We start from the raw sequence: 15,960 nt of genomic DNA, 5'->3' as shown, positions 1-15,960 counted from the left end.
TTGTTTCCATTATCTCCATCGGCACCACAATGCATGTTTGAAACAAGCCCTATTCTACGTCGTCCTTAAAGTAGTATCTAGCCATAACATTATCATTGCTACATCTGGTCCAATAAAAGAAAATTTCATAGGAAAAAATCTTATTAATACGAAAAAAACAATCCCGTCCAAATATAATTTTTTTCTGCCTATGCTGGCGCGTAATTTTTTTTTATTAAAAAAACAAAAATAAAAAAAAACGCTTCCCATCCCCCACTCCCCACTCCAATCCGAAACCGAAACTGACCTGTGGATCCGGCCACTTAAGCGAGAGCTCGAACTTCAAACGTGTTAAGCAACATGTCCCAGAGGAACTTCTTTAAAAAAAAGAGAGGGAGAGAGAAGATAAAAGAAAGCGCTCCTCGAACTAACAACAACAAGCACTCCCCGCCCCCTGGAGCGCGCATGCGCCCCGAAAATTCCTGGTCTCTCGACCGCCCCCTTTTTCCCCAGTTGTTTCGTTTCGGCCGCTCCTGTCAGTTGCCATGCGGCAGCCAGCTAGAAAAGAAGCGTGTGTCACTTCTCCCAGATCATTCCGGAAGTTCGCGCCGATCGCACGAGGACCCGACACTGTCACGGTGGAGCGCCGGTAGACGCCCGACTCGCATCCAATTCAGTTCTTAAGAGGTACATTTTCACTTGTTTTGGCATCTTTCGATGGTATTTTAAACACGAGACCAATCTTAAAAGAGTGCGAAATTCCCCATTTTCAATACTCAAGTTAGGTTCGTTTAACTTTAGAAAACAGAAGATTTCATAGTTGATTACTATTGGTCTTGGAGTTAGATTTTGGTATCAAATTCTGATCTTGTACATGCATTTCAATAGATTTACGAATACGTTTTTGGAAGCATTTGAAACAAATGAGCACTTTTTAAAGATTAGAAGGAGAATCTTTTCAATAAGCATTGATTTCAGTTAATTTTTGCTGATAGAAAACTGTTGAATCGACCGGAATTCGGTCTTAGTGGAGCTAGATCTTCGTATGAAAATCTGATCTTCTATATGAATTTCAATGGGTTTACGAATAAGTTTTGCTAGCCCTTGAAACAAATGAATTATTTTTCAAGATTAGAAAGAGAATATTTTTAATAGGCATTGATTTCAGTTAATTTTTGCTGTTAAAAAACTGCTGTACACGACTGGGGTTAGGTCTTAGTATCAGTGGAGTTCTTGGGACTTAGTGAAGTTAGATCATGGTATCAAAATCTCATCTTTGTAGATGAATTTCAATAGGTTTACGAATAAGTTTTGGAATCATTTGAAATAAATGAATACTTTTCAAAATTAGAAAGTGCTTCATTTTTTTAGGATTCATTTCAATTAATTTTTGATGATAGAAAACTGCTGTACTCGATCGGAATCGGGTCTTAGTGCGAGATATAGAGAAAAAATATTCAGAACTATATTTTTAATTGTCTCATTATTGAGTTTTCATAGAATCGGAAACAATCGAACAAATATTTTATAAAAAATGAGAAATGCACACTTTTACAAGACTCTGCTGTCAGTTCGTTTTTGACAATAGAAACCTGCTATAAGATATTAAAATCGGGAATTGGGGAGAGGGAAAAATAATTTTTTTTTTGATGTTCTTCTATGAATGAGTTTTGGAAGCAAATGAAATAAGCAACCAATCATAATTTGAAATGTATAATTTTGATAGTCGTTGGTTCCAATTTTCAAAGCAGCAATTTCCACTGGTTGACTTAGAACCGGGCCTTGTCGTTTAGTATTATGGAATAAATTTAGTATTTTCAGTTATATTATGAATAAGTTTTTATACTATGAATTAGTTTTTGTAGCATCATAAGCAATCGAATAAATATAAAATTTCTATTAGATTCTAAATTCAATTCGTCTTAAACTATAGAAACATGCCCAGTTGTTTTAAAATCGAGATTTAACAGTTAACCAGAAATATATGAAATTCCATTTGCAGTTGTTGTATGAACGAGTTTTGCATGACTTTAAAATAAGGAATCATTTTAAAAGAGTGTAAAATGTGGGACTTTAAAAGGAAATGGTTTCTGTTTTGAATATAACAGTCTACTTTGGTTGACTAGAATTTTCAGTTATTTCAATAGTGAGTTTTGGAAGTACTTGAAATAATAAATTTGCCTTTAAAAAAAATGAAAATTTTCGATAGAAACTGGTTTCGATTTATCTTTTTAATATAGAAACCAATGCAACTGGAACTGGACTAGTGCGAAATATTTCAATTTAACGCGAAAACATAAATCGATTATCTTTCAATAAAGTAACCGTTCCTAGAACATGAGAAGTGTATCATTTTATAATATCCACTTATTTCAGTTTTTTTTTCTTTGAAAATCTTTGGTTTTTCTACTGGAATCAGTCTTTTTGCGATACATTTCTAAAAATATTCAAATGTATATTTCCACTTTGATTTTAAATGGATATCAATAACATTTGACCAATTAATTTTGTATCATATTTAAATAAATATTTAAACTTAAAAGGGTTTTTAGTGTGAATAGTTAACCAAAAATCATCGGGAGGTAAAATTTCGGATGGTATTTGAAATTCTTGACTTAAAGATGCATCATTTTTAATAGACGTTGTTATTATTTATTTTTGAGATTTGAATATTTCACGTAATTTTCTGGGAATAAACTCTCGATATATTTTAACTACCTCATCGATATAATTTAATTGTCGTTATTACTTGAAAATTCATAAAAGTGTCAAAATTTCACAGCAAAATTAAAGAATTCTAATAATTGTTTCTAAATTCCATCTTCATTCAATTTTGAACCGAAGCTTTAAAATTAATTTTGACGTTGTAATCTTTGTTTGTTATGGCGGGAATTAGAATTAAAATTGGAACTGATGGGTCTTGGATCACAACTACGTTTTCATCTATCTAGAATTATGAATACCAATAAAATTAAAAACAGTATTATTGTAGAGAACTAAATAATAATTCAATACACTAATGCAGTATTCTAATACATATTTTTCATCAAGTTGAACCCACATTAATGTTTGCTTCTTAATGCGAGTTATTTAATCGATGTTGGCAAATCAATTTATTGAATTCAACTGAATAATGACTCAACATATTGCTCAAAGTTCATTAAAGTATCAACATTTCACGACATGAGAATTGTAAGAATCTTTTCTAAATGCCATCTTCAGAAAATTACGTATAGAAGTCTTCAAATTATAATGCTTTTGATATTATATCCTTTTTACATTTTATGTGGCGAAGTTCAAATTTAAAATGGAATTGATCAGATTTGCATCAAAACTACATATTCATCAAGATATATTTTCAAATAATAATAAAAAAATATGGTATTTTTTGTAGAAAATTAAATAGATAGGCATTCTAATAGATTATTTTTATCAAATTAGACAAAACATATTTATTCTTTAATGTGAGTTATCTGATCAGTTATCGTTAAATTAATTAATCAAAACAAAGTGCAAATCTGAATATTTTACCAAAAAGATATTGAAACTTACTTCTCATTCTTTTTTAAGATATAAAATAAATGATTTTAAGTTTAAAATTTTTTATGCGTCAAAATTTCTGTCCTTATCCTCCGGCCATTTAACTATATTTCATCTAATATATGTATGTTTCAAACTTTAAAAAAGGCATTTATTCTAATAGAAATAAAGCTTGTTGTAGCATGTTATCATCAAAGGTAAATAATAAAGCAAACTCACAGTAAACAGTTTCAAATCGAAATAAATATCAGCGTTCTTCGCAAACACTGAAATGTATCATGCCTCTTTTATCAGCTTCCCAAACATAGAAATATTTCGAAAGGCCTCCTTGACATTGATAGCGGTAACTTATAGATAACATTGATTAGAAATACTGTAAAATCTGGTTTGAGATAAAAAAAAATCATGAATGAAATCAAAAGTCAGATAGATTATTACTTGTTTAATAAGCTCTTGGAAGTTTTATACCTCCAATTGAAGAAAATTCGCATAATATGTTTGTCAGAATTCCAAAACCGACTTTCACTTTTTTTTTCCTTTAATTAATTTCAGTAAAATTATTATTTTTTCGACTTCGGAACTCTGTTATTTACATATTAATGAATAAAAGAATAAACTTTTAGTAATCTTAATGAATTTTAAAATATTCTTTTGAAATTTTTTTAATCAACTCAAGTATAAAAGGCATTTAAAAGTTACAAACTAGATGCTTCATTTACGTTAAACGTATTGTGTTTATTTCTTATGAAATAATATATGGATATTATATAATCTTTCTGAATAAATTCAAAATATTTCTACTTGTTAAATACTCACCAAAATTCCATGTCGTTCAGTTTTAATAGTATTAAACCGATGTCTCAAACATGGTCGATTCTGATCCAAAAAAAAAAGTCCAGAAGAACAGTTTTGGCTTTCAAAATACTTCTTGCTTCAATATGTATAAGCAATATGGTTAAGAAAACCGTCTTGATTTTTCTTGAAATAGTCAATAATGAATGCTTTATTTTCTTCCATAATTTTCAACATTTCATAGCTGTAAAATCTTCTTGTACGAAACTTCGTTCGAATCTATCCTTTTTATTACGATCTGAAAGAGTAAGATCGCAATTTAGTAAAGTAATTAGAATATTCCTTGTTAGATGCTCAAGCATTTGTTTTCCCAATTTCAGTCATTTATATACTTATAATTTTATAAAAAATTTTAAAAAAGTAATTTTTATTAGTTTTTTTATGATCTTTAAAAATGAGTGTTTGAAATCATTTGATATTTTCAAACCAAATTCCTTTACTTTTTCACTCTGAGGGATTTAGATGTTATAATTTTAATTTAAAGGTAGCCGACTACGTTCAAAGCAACATTTTTGAAAAATTGGATTTTTTAAAAACTATTTATGGTTTTTAGATGTATTGTCAATTATAAACACTATATATACAAAAAAATTATTTGGAAATATATTTTGAAAAATAGGAAAATTTGTAGTAAATTTTAATGAAATTTAACCTAAACGGCTAACACTCTACACAAAATTGTAATGCAGCTATCCTATTTTTCTTTGTACACAAGTTATAGAATATAATGATGAATGAAATGAACCAAAATCTAAGAAACATTTTGAGATGCAAAGAAATTATGGGCAAAAATGTACGTACATATACATTTTTTCCATAAATTTACAACTTAATTTTTCTTAAAACACCTATAAATAAAAAAAGTATTTCACCAACAATAAAACTTTTGGTTCATTTCATTGCCCATAGTATTTAAAACACACGCTGAAATTTTTATGTAAATACTTCTATTAGTTTTTGAGATATCATGTTAACGGTGGAAATTTTTTATAAAAATTAAAGTTTAAGAAAATTGAAGTTTAAACAATTTTTTAGCTAAAATATTTTTTTAAATTATCCTGGATGATAGATCAGACCTTCCTTTTCCTAGAAAATACTATTTTGGAAAGAGGAAAGCCTGAACTACAAGAAATAATAATAAAAGAAGAATTCGCCAATGTAGTCGAAAACCAGTGTTTTTAACGTAGTCGGACCCCTTATTGATAAAAATGAATAGAATTATACTATGGTTAGAGTTTGATTATTCCTCTATAAATTGAAATTTTCTATTTAAAAATTTTTACTTTTATTTCTGCCATTTTCAGAAATTCTTTTTCCAAAATTAAGCTTTCATCTGCTGAAATGTAGAAACAGTAGATGATTATAGAACAATAATTATGTTTATATCTACTATTTATTATTGGAGACACACAGCATATGTAAGAAAGTCATTAAGAAAATATTTGAAAATTTAAGTTCCATTAATGCTTAACCTAAAATATTCCAGCGCTAAAAGTTAGTGGTTAAGTTAAAACGATAACATTTATTTGATAAATGATTAGTATTCAATTCTTTTCGTTATTTGCTGTGCTTTTAAACGCAGTATTTTTTCAAGATATGAATTTGCATATTGTCTCTCAAAATGTTTGTTCAATGTTAACTCTACAGCAGATATAACATTCTCCACTTTGAGGGATGATATGTTAGACTCCTGTTATATATTTATTTATTTTGTTGTTTCTTGGTAATTAAGTACTGAGAAATAATGAAATGCTGTTTTTTACCAGTGGTTATACTTACATTTATTACCTAGTACTCTAATTTTAAATAATGAAAATTTCTATAATTTTGAAATTGTACAATGTTTATCTGAGAATGAAAATTTGAATGACTAATTATGATTTAATCACGCGAGAAAAAAGCGATGGCTATGTTATAACCTATAAGGTGCTCGAAATAAATTGTGAGAATTCAAAGTAAATTGTATTTGGAATTAGTAATACTGAGTCTGAAATGAACTGAACTGAATTTCTTACAGAATTCGTTTTACTTAATAAATTTGTCATAGCATAGTTCACAGTTCATTTAGCATAGCATAGTTCATAGTTCACAGTATTTTTTTGTTTTCATCTGGAAATAACATTTGAATCCGACCGTTTTTTAAAATATTTTTAGGATTTCAAATTTGAAATGCATTTTTCATGATAATAGAAATAACGAAATTTCACCGATTTTTCATAAACTTCTTTAAAATATGTACGAAGGAAATGCTATTTATTAAAACTATTTCAAAGATAATTGCAAATTGCCTTTAAATTTCGAAGTATCTTATTTTAATGGAATTGTCATACAAATTTTGCTGTATTAAAGCAACAGAAATATTAACAACTTCAATATGTTTTCAAAAACTCCATTCTTTTCTGATTTTTTTACAGCTTGATCAGTCAGGGGTTTACATCAAAATATCATCTAAAAACTTATAAGATTTTAATTTTTTTGCAATAGTTATTATCTGGTTCACAATTTGCGCGGAATGTCTACGATTTTATGGTACCTTGCAGTTTTTCTGATTCCCGTACTAGATAGATAGATTCAGAGAGAAAGAGAAAAACAAGAAAAAAATTAGATTAAAATGGATTAATGAAAAACATCTTTCAAAATTAAATTCCAAAGTTTTTGCGTTGCCAATTAATTTATACACAACTTTTGATACACAACTTTTGATACACAACTTTTCAATATACTCTAATCTTAAATTACTAAAAGTTCGATTTCATCGGTGCGGCGCAAACATAGACCTGTTGCATTTTAACAGTGGTACCCGTGCGTCCGTACGGACATCGAATTACCGTTTCTTCAACTTAAAAACCAATGTTAAATCATACAAAGATGCTATAATTTGATACAAAAAGTCACATGTAAATACTTCGTTTCATGGATTTTAAATTGAATCAGCAAGACATCAAACTCCCGCAGTAAAAGATGTCAATCGAATTAGAAAGTAGCGAGAGCAAGACAAAGAGATTAAATCAATTATTTTACTTTAATGTATTTTGGGAAGAACGAGATGTATCAGGCTTTGTATTATCGCTATATAAAAATAAAAAAAAAATTCAAAACTAGTAGTTGGAGTCCTCTTGATAAGTAGTAGTCCGAGTCTTCATAATCAAAAGTAGTAATCTTCATGATAAGACACAAAGCTGACTTGCATTTTCTGCGACAGGATGGAATTGGTGTTAAGTCAAGCAAGCAGACTTCTTAGTAAGATTTCCATTATATGTTTTAACTACCAATAATATTATGTCGTTAAATATATTCTAATAAATTTTCGAAAAAACAATTGAATCTGCAATGCAAATCACCGTGGCTGTTTATTGTGATAAAACGTTTATATGGTTTTCTATATATATTTTTTTTGTATTTTTAAACACATATCTGAATAAAAAGAAATAGCATTAATTTTTAAATCTTTTCATTTTTTTTCCTATCTATATTTTTGATTTCCTTTCATATATAACATATAGTTTGAAATGTGAGCTATATTTCATCGGTATGACTTCTAGATATTAATTTCTGAAAACAAACGAGATTGCAAACATTTGTCAAACAGAAAATAGTCGATAAGAAATACTTCATATCCCATATTAACACCAGTCCCCATAAGAGTTTCATTTAAAACTGAATTGGTATTCCAAGTAGCAGTTTTAGACGAATAATAATTAACAAAAAAAGTTTCATTTCATTAGAAATTTTTCACAAAAAATTATCAGTTTTCACAAAGCACGTAGCCACATTAAATAAATATTTCTCATTCAGAATTTGTAAATCAGGATCCTGAATCTCCAGTTTCTTTATTAAATTTCACAGTATTAATATTAATACTGAGTTTAATGAGTGTTTCTCCTTTTAAATAAGTGTTTATTATTTAGCATCTGATATTCTCTACTTCTAAAAAGTAGACTAAAAAGTTTGTCCCCCCTTTGATTTTCTTGTAGGAAGTGTTTTGTTTTTAGCTTCGTAAAATATTGAATGGAACCGATATGATACTTTGTACTTTTCCTTTTCATCAATTTGACCCATACATTTGACACTGTCTTATAATTTTGATGTCTAAATTTTTTTGCCTTATAACTTTCAATTTACTGCGCTTATAAGTTGCAGAATTTACATGCTCACAGAAAGATCAACCATTTGACAGATCTGGTACAACATTGTGCTAATTAATTGGACGATACAACAATTTTCACAATTTAGAGTTTAATTATTATAAGTTCGCATACATATATGGCATAACAATTTTGTTGAAAATATATTCTCTTCTAACTTTAATGATATCCTATACAAATTTCGACATTGATATCGCTAATTTTGAAAAAAAAAAGTTTTATATTGTCATCACAATATCGAGTTTTTATGACACTCTCCCTTATTTTTCTTTTGTTTGAGCAATCCATCTTACTCGCATGTCTTTTCACAATGATTGACAAATTTTTGATGAGATATACATTAAGAGTATTATCAAACCAATCCATAATTGTTAATTTCTTTTCATACATTTTTTTAATAATTTAGAATTATTGCATAGGGAATTTTCTTTTGATCCATTAATGAAAGTTTCCATAAAAGGTACAGTTTATTATTATAGTATTGAAAAGGAGAAAGTTCAACTTTCCATCAATTAATGCTAAGTTATCAGACACTTCAGATGTAAATCAACCTCCAAACATCTTTTTTTGATTGAGATGTTACTCCCAGATAGTTTACTGGCTCTTCGTCTGACAAATGTTGGTAGAAGCCTTTGCATTCAAAATGCTTTTCGTCGCTGAAAACAATTTATTTCCAGCTTTGTTCAGTTCGAGTTTGATCTTTCCTACCGCAATACAAACGTTTCTCTCCGTTTCACGTATAAATGAATTTAATTTTAACATAAGAACACAGATTTTGAAGGGTTTTTAAATTTGTGTTCTTGCATATCTCTGTGCTCCAGTAAGCTTTCGTCGTACTGACAATAAATCAATGTTAACCTCTATACCCAATAATTAATTCTGAAGATTTGTATTTGTCTAGTGAGAATACATTCTGTTGTTGTTGTTTCTTATGGCACTTACCATGGACCAGCCCGCTGTTACGAAGACAGCGATTTTAAGCCGGTGGGGGAGCGTCTCTTGTTTTTTTAGTAGCACCAACTAGGGCCAAGAGTACGACTTAGCTACTCCCGCATCACTCATTTGCTTGCACAACCCCTTTTTACAGAGGAGCACATTCACACATCTCACAGATAGAACAACGGAAGAACAACCATGACCAAGCCGGGACCCACATCACGAGGAAGACGCGCTACCCCTATGCCAGGACGCCGGCTAGAATACATTCCACTTTTCGCAAAAGAAATTTGCTTGAGGTGTTGTCTTACGTTTGCGACTACATTCACTCTTCCGTTTCGGAAAAACTGTCTCAGATTAATTTTACTGATAAATAATCCTGGAAACACTAGATATTCCAACTTCAACGAAGGCGGCAATATATATTGCAGTCATAAAGATATCCTAAATTTGGTTTAAAATTCTAGATTTTTTCTTAGGAGTAATATATATATATATATTTCATATAAGTGAAATATAAAGTCCAATAGAAGCTGAAAGTCATTTGATGCGAAAATGACTTACATATGATGATTACGTAGTCACATCAATTTCAACTCATTAAGACTAACCTTTCTTCTCAACAAAATACATCCGAAACTGATTTTTGGCAGGCTAAGAAACTACGAATTTTATGAAAAATGAAAAGCTTGTCCAAATTAATTTGTTCAGTACTGTATAAAATGCAATAGGGAGGTAAATTTTGGCGATAAACGCCAAATTTAATCACTGTTGATCGTTGTACTTTGAGTTACGTTTAGATTCGCAATAGAACAAGTGACTGACAGAATACAGATTACGATTAAAATTTGATAGAATTCTAAATTTTCGGTAGGTTTCTATTACAGGGCTAAATACCAAATTTTATCCTTCTAGCTCGATTCATTTTTCAAGACAGTTGGACATAATTACAAAAAAATATATAGAGGCCGGGATAGCCTGGTTGGTAGAGCGTCGGATTCGCGTCCCTTAGGTTGCGAGTTCGAACCCCGCCGGCCGAAGATTCTCCGCGTGCTTGGTGGCTGACGCGCGTTAAATCTGTCGTGGTAACAAAGTCCTCTATGTCGAGAGTAATACCACTGGGGGTACTGGATCAGGGGTGATCGTTCTCTGATTCAGGTCTAAATTTGAAGTGATGAAGTTTGAGTGAATGAAGTCCTCCCCGTAAAAAGGGTTGTGACGTGTGTGTAGCTAAGTCGTTCTCTTGGCCCTAGATGGCGCTACTATAGAAACAAGAGGCGCCCCCCCAGGCTTAAATCCGCTGTCTTCGAACAGAACAGTGGGCTTGCCTATGGTAAGTGCCATAAGAAACAACAACTACAACAAAAAAAGTTTCTCAGAGTAGATCTACAATGCGAAAATTCATCAAAAATCCGAGGTCGAAATTTTTGACGATTACAATACTTTAACTCTTTATATATTTTATAAATGAGGTAATAATAAAAGATAAAAGAAACCAATATGAGAAAACATCAGTAGGAATCAATGACGTTTATAATTTTTTCTCTGTGCATCGCTTGTTGAGAGAAATAACTCTATAGTTTGTTCGAAATTCATACTATTCCGTTAAATGATTTTTAAAGTCATTAAAAAAGAATTTTAAGTTTTTTAAAAAATTAGAAATCGTGTTTCAATATTAATTTTTAAACTTTGGTTTCATTATCTACTGATATGAAAAATATATTTTATAATATTCAAACAATTCTTATTTTTCGTTCCCATTATATATACTATTAAAATTTATTTATATTTCATAATTATGAAGCTTAAAACAGTTAATTTTTAAAATAAACTATGAAATTAAAAATAAATGTTCTATCAAGTTTCAGCTACACGAACCAAAAAAAGTATTATAATACTCTACAAATTTCGATTAACATTTTTAATTTCTTTTACTTTTAAGACTTGATGAGTTTTTTAAAAAAAATCTTTAATTACTGTCTGAAAATAAAGTATAAATCAATTGCTAATAGTTTTTAAATATTTCATCTTACAAATTTTTATACTTTAGAAAGAATAAAAATTTTGTAATATAGAAACCTCTGAAAGCTAATAATTTGAAATTTTTTTGATTTTTAAAACAAAATATAAAATTTCTGCTTCGTTATTCTGGACTTTCATAATTATCTTGATTTTCTAGCTCAAACCATATGTTAAATTTCGCACGACAGAGTTAGGCTCTTTTTTAATTTATGATTAAAAAAGTGTAATTAAAGTTCATTAATTAATTCCTATGAAGGAAATATTTTAAATTAAGAAAAGTGTAATGTATTTTTTTTTTTTTACATCACTGATGATTAAGAATTTTTTTTGGAATTCGACGCCATACCGACTAATAACTATTTCCTCCTTAAAATTTTACGATGAACAAATCACTCTTTCTTTCTCTTGCATATATCTGTAAGTTAAAACGAAGTTTTATTAAGTTTTCCACCATTCTTTAATTTCAAATGATTCCAAAATTAAACCCTTTTCAATGTCCCCACCATCTACGATATTTTGAGGTCTCCTACAACAAAATTTAATAATAATAATCTCAATCTATACTAATAATAAAGATGATTGCATATGTTTGTGTTCATGTTGGCGTTCTGCTTGACAGACTGCTAAAAATAGAGCTATCGACTTCGGCAAAAATAATATGAATCCCGGATAAAATTTTTGAAATTTTAAAGAACTAGAAATTAAGCACCATTTTGACATTTTTTTGTTATTACTTTTAAATACTTAAAATGACAAAAATTATTTTTGCATTTTTTTTTAATTTGAAAAATTTTCATTTTAGTGATACCAATTTAATGAACGTGAAATTTTTTCACAAATTTAAGCATGTTTAAGAAAATATTTTTGCATAATTTTTAAGTATAAATTTCATTGTTAAATTGAAATTCAAACCATTTTCATTGTTTCATCACGTATTTAATAAAGTGATTTTCTTCCTTTCTTGAAAACTAAAGAAGAAATGTTCTGTTTAATACCCGTAAAGTTGATATTTTTACTAAAAGTAAAGATGAGAATATGTGTGTTGGCGCTTTATAAGCCAGACGTTTGATTTAGATTTACCAAATTCGGGACATACATACTCTGAAAAATTAAAATGTGCACATCGGGGAGGGGGATTTAAAAAAATTATTTTGAATTTTAAGTAATTAAAAAGTAAGTGAAAATTTGATAGTTTTTCCACGGTGACTTACAAAAATATGTTTGTATAATAATTAATTTCACCCCGTTTCAGATTTTTAAATAAAATCTTTTAAATGATATGTCGTCGAAAAAAGTCGTGAAAATTTTTCCTCAACCTTTATTGTATAAAACCAATGTATGTCACATGACGAATAAAAAAAAGGAAAGTTATAGTACCTCGAAAATAAGAAAATAGATTTATCACACATTTATATTTTTAATAGCGTTATGGTACCATAGAAATGGTTTATCTTAGAAAGATTCATGTATGCAATGAATAAAGCATATGTAAAATAATGAAATTAACACAATACGAATGTTTTTGAAATTTCACGGTATCATGGCGATGAAATTATATCTAAACAACTTAACTAAAATTAAATAAAACCAGTAGCTCTAATGAACCAGCTGGCCATACAAATATGAATAGCAAAGAATAAGTGAAAGAGAATTGATTATACTAAAAGTTATGTTTTTATAATATCATGTTCATATACACAATAAATAGAACAGATAAAAAATTATGTGCTTTTGATGTCTAAGTACAACGTGATGCTTGAAAATATTTTTTGGGGGGGTTTCATTAATATTAACTGTATATAAGAAATTTAATTTAAATAAGCAGAATAAATATTCCCAGTGAGCAAACTGGTCAGCAAAGACGGCTGATATTAAATAAATTTTAGTAAATTTTTGTCAAATATATCATAGTTTGATCAATTCTGTAATATTTCTCCATAATAGCATAGATAGTTGAGCCAAACTAAATGCTCATGATCTAATATGAGCTCTAGTTTGGCTCAGGTTAATTATAATAATATCCCTTTTTAAAGTTATTTGTTGGTTTTTTAATGAACTACATGATTTTGAGATGATGAGCAACAGAGTATAGAAATTTCCGAACCTGAATGATTTCTTTTCGATTCTCCTGAAATATCTTTTATTTTTCTTTCTAGAGACCATTCTTTTGAATATACAAGGTGTTTTTTTTTAGCTTTAATCTAGCAAAAAGTTAAATCATTAAATTTTCTCGACTAGCCTTCCTTCAAAATAAGTCTGCAATGGCAAAATAAGTTTTTAAAAAGTGTAAATTAAGATACTTAGAATATAAATTAATCACTGCGATAGGAGATTACTTAATATTTACCTTACAAATGTAGAATAATCAGAAACAGGATGGATTTACGAAAATTTTACCGCTTAACACTTTTTCGTGATTCCAAAAGGGCTTTAACTAGTTTTCTGTTTCGGAAAATGCTTATTTAAATTATCATAAACATATATTATATAAATATAATAACTAAACAATTATTATATAAATATAATAATTGTCATTGAATAAATTCGTCATAACGCCAAATGTTGTACTTTTTCCATGACGAGTATACTCGTCAAAAACAGCTAACTGGTTCAAGTTAAGCTAAAGCCCGGAAATAGGGATTAATTAAAGACTACAAAAGAAAAAAAAAAACAAGAAAAAAAAGACACTTTTGCTTACAAAAAATATCAAAAATAGAAAGGTTATCCAATTTTCTCCTAGAACATGTTTGAGGTCACGAGTTCTTTATTGTAAGAAGCCCTATAACCGTGCACGAAAGAAGATGTTTGAAGAGAATCTACCAATCTAATCACTAAGGTAAACAACGATTTTATGAAGAAGCAAAAGCCACAGAAGATTTAAAATCTCTTAACAAAGAAACCCTTCAATAACCTGATTTTTTTTATTGAACACGCTGCACTGAACTGTAACTTTGAGAGTTTTCCATTAATTTAATGCTAATGGATCCATAATATATCCTACTATGATACTTTGCAGTATAAAGATAATTATAAGCAGATAATTATGAAGGAAAAACATTTAGCTGAAGCAACTTGTCAGACGGTTTGAAAACTCATGATAATAATAAAAAAAGCATTAATGCATCTATATAATAAGAAAGAAATTTTTCTCATGATCAATAACGCTGTTTTAAACGTAGCAAATTTCTCAGATTGCTTTGGTAAGTTTCTTGCCCTGATCGAAATCAGTTTGAAATAGTTTTATGAACTTAGAACTATTCTATTAGATTTTTGATGGGTCGGTATTAGCAAAGTTTTAGCTTCAATAATTTCTTAATACTGATATCCTAAGGTCGGATTCATAATTCAAATATTAATGACTACCGCATCCACAAGTCTCAAGTTCTTTTTTAAATCTCTTTATCTTTTATTTTTGTATTTACATACAAATTTAATGCTGTTTAATTGTATAACATAAAACACATTTTGCAAAATTTATAAATTTGTTTTCATATCAAATAAATGTCTAAAATTGGTCGATTAACGGCAGCATTTTTTTCCTGGTTAAGCGATGATCTAAGTCTAATATTTACTTTCCGATATATGAAGTGTACCAGAAAAATTACTGGAATCTTCAAAAAATTCGAACTGGAAATCTTGATAAATCTCAATGTTCTATGAATGAAATCTATAAAAAAAATGAAATCTGTAAAATTTGGCACACGGTCATAAAATCTAATAAAAAGATCTACTACCAAAATTTTTACACAATTCATCCAATGATTGACCGTCTGCCGATCTATTCAGTTAATACTTATAAATGCGATAACTCAAAAACACAAGTATTTAGATAAATAAAATTTGCTCTGTGATCTTGCCATTAAAATTTTTGTTTTGCATCAAATTTTGGCTTCCTTCGGTAAACAAGAAGTGATCTAAATTACATTTTTGATTTTCATCCCTTTACTGCGAAGTATAAAACTCTCAAGTGTGGGATCTGAAAATAATAATGAATACATAAATAAATAAATAAGTAAATAAAACATGAATATTCATCGTGTACACGGTATTGCCCAAGATCCATAATTTTTACGCTGGAGGGGAAGGGAAAATACCTTTATTAGAGGATAAGCTAAAAAAGTTTTGGGAAGACAATTCTTGCTAGTTTGCGTTGAGACCGATTTACAAAAATTCCGAAAAATTCATATGGTTACACTGTTAAAAATGAAAAGGAGTCATATGAGCTTTAAATTTGAGATATTGAACGAAGGAGTATTGCTTACAAATATAGTTTAAAAGTCATTTTTTTTTATTTCTCTAATTTATGTTATTAACAATTATCAATCTCCTTTGGTTGTACCGATCAATTAATTATGCACACAATGTAGAGAATATTATTAGATATTGGTATAATTTAATAATTATTTAGAAAAAGATGTATCGGTTGTCAACTTTATTGGTGAAGTTCGTGAGTTCAAAATTTATAGGGATTTTAAATCAAAATCGA

At 28.8% G+C, this 15,960-nt stretch overlaps 1 protein-coding gene across 1 annotated transcript in view; it reads left to right on the top strand.

Annotated features, from left to right (window-relative positions):
* The first annotated feature begins 533 nt into the window (after positions 1 to 533).
* The window catches only part of LOC129964736 (LIM domain only protein 3-like), a 161,415-nt gene continuing 145,988 nt past the window's right edge, over positions 534 to 15,960 (top strand). The window contains exon 1 of the mRNA XM_056079127.1: positions 534 to 666. The gene's annotated coding sequence lies outside the window, so the exon portion shown is untranslated. The remainder of the gene's footprint in view (positions 667 to 15,960) is intronic.

This window comes from Argiope bruennichi, chromosome 1 (assembly GCF_947563725.1).
Source record: "Argiope bruennichi chromosome 1, qqArgBrue1.1, whole genome shotgun sequence".
NCBI lineage: Eukaryota > Metazoa > Arthropoda > Arachnida > Araneae > Araneidae > Argiope > Argiope bruennichi.
The sequence above is the reverse complement of the archived record's forward strand: the minus strand, read 5'-3'. Positions and strand labels throughout refer to the sequence as shown.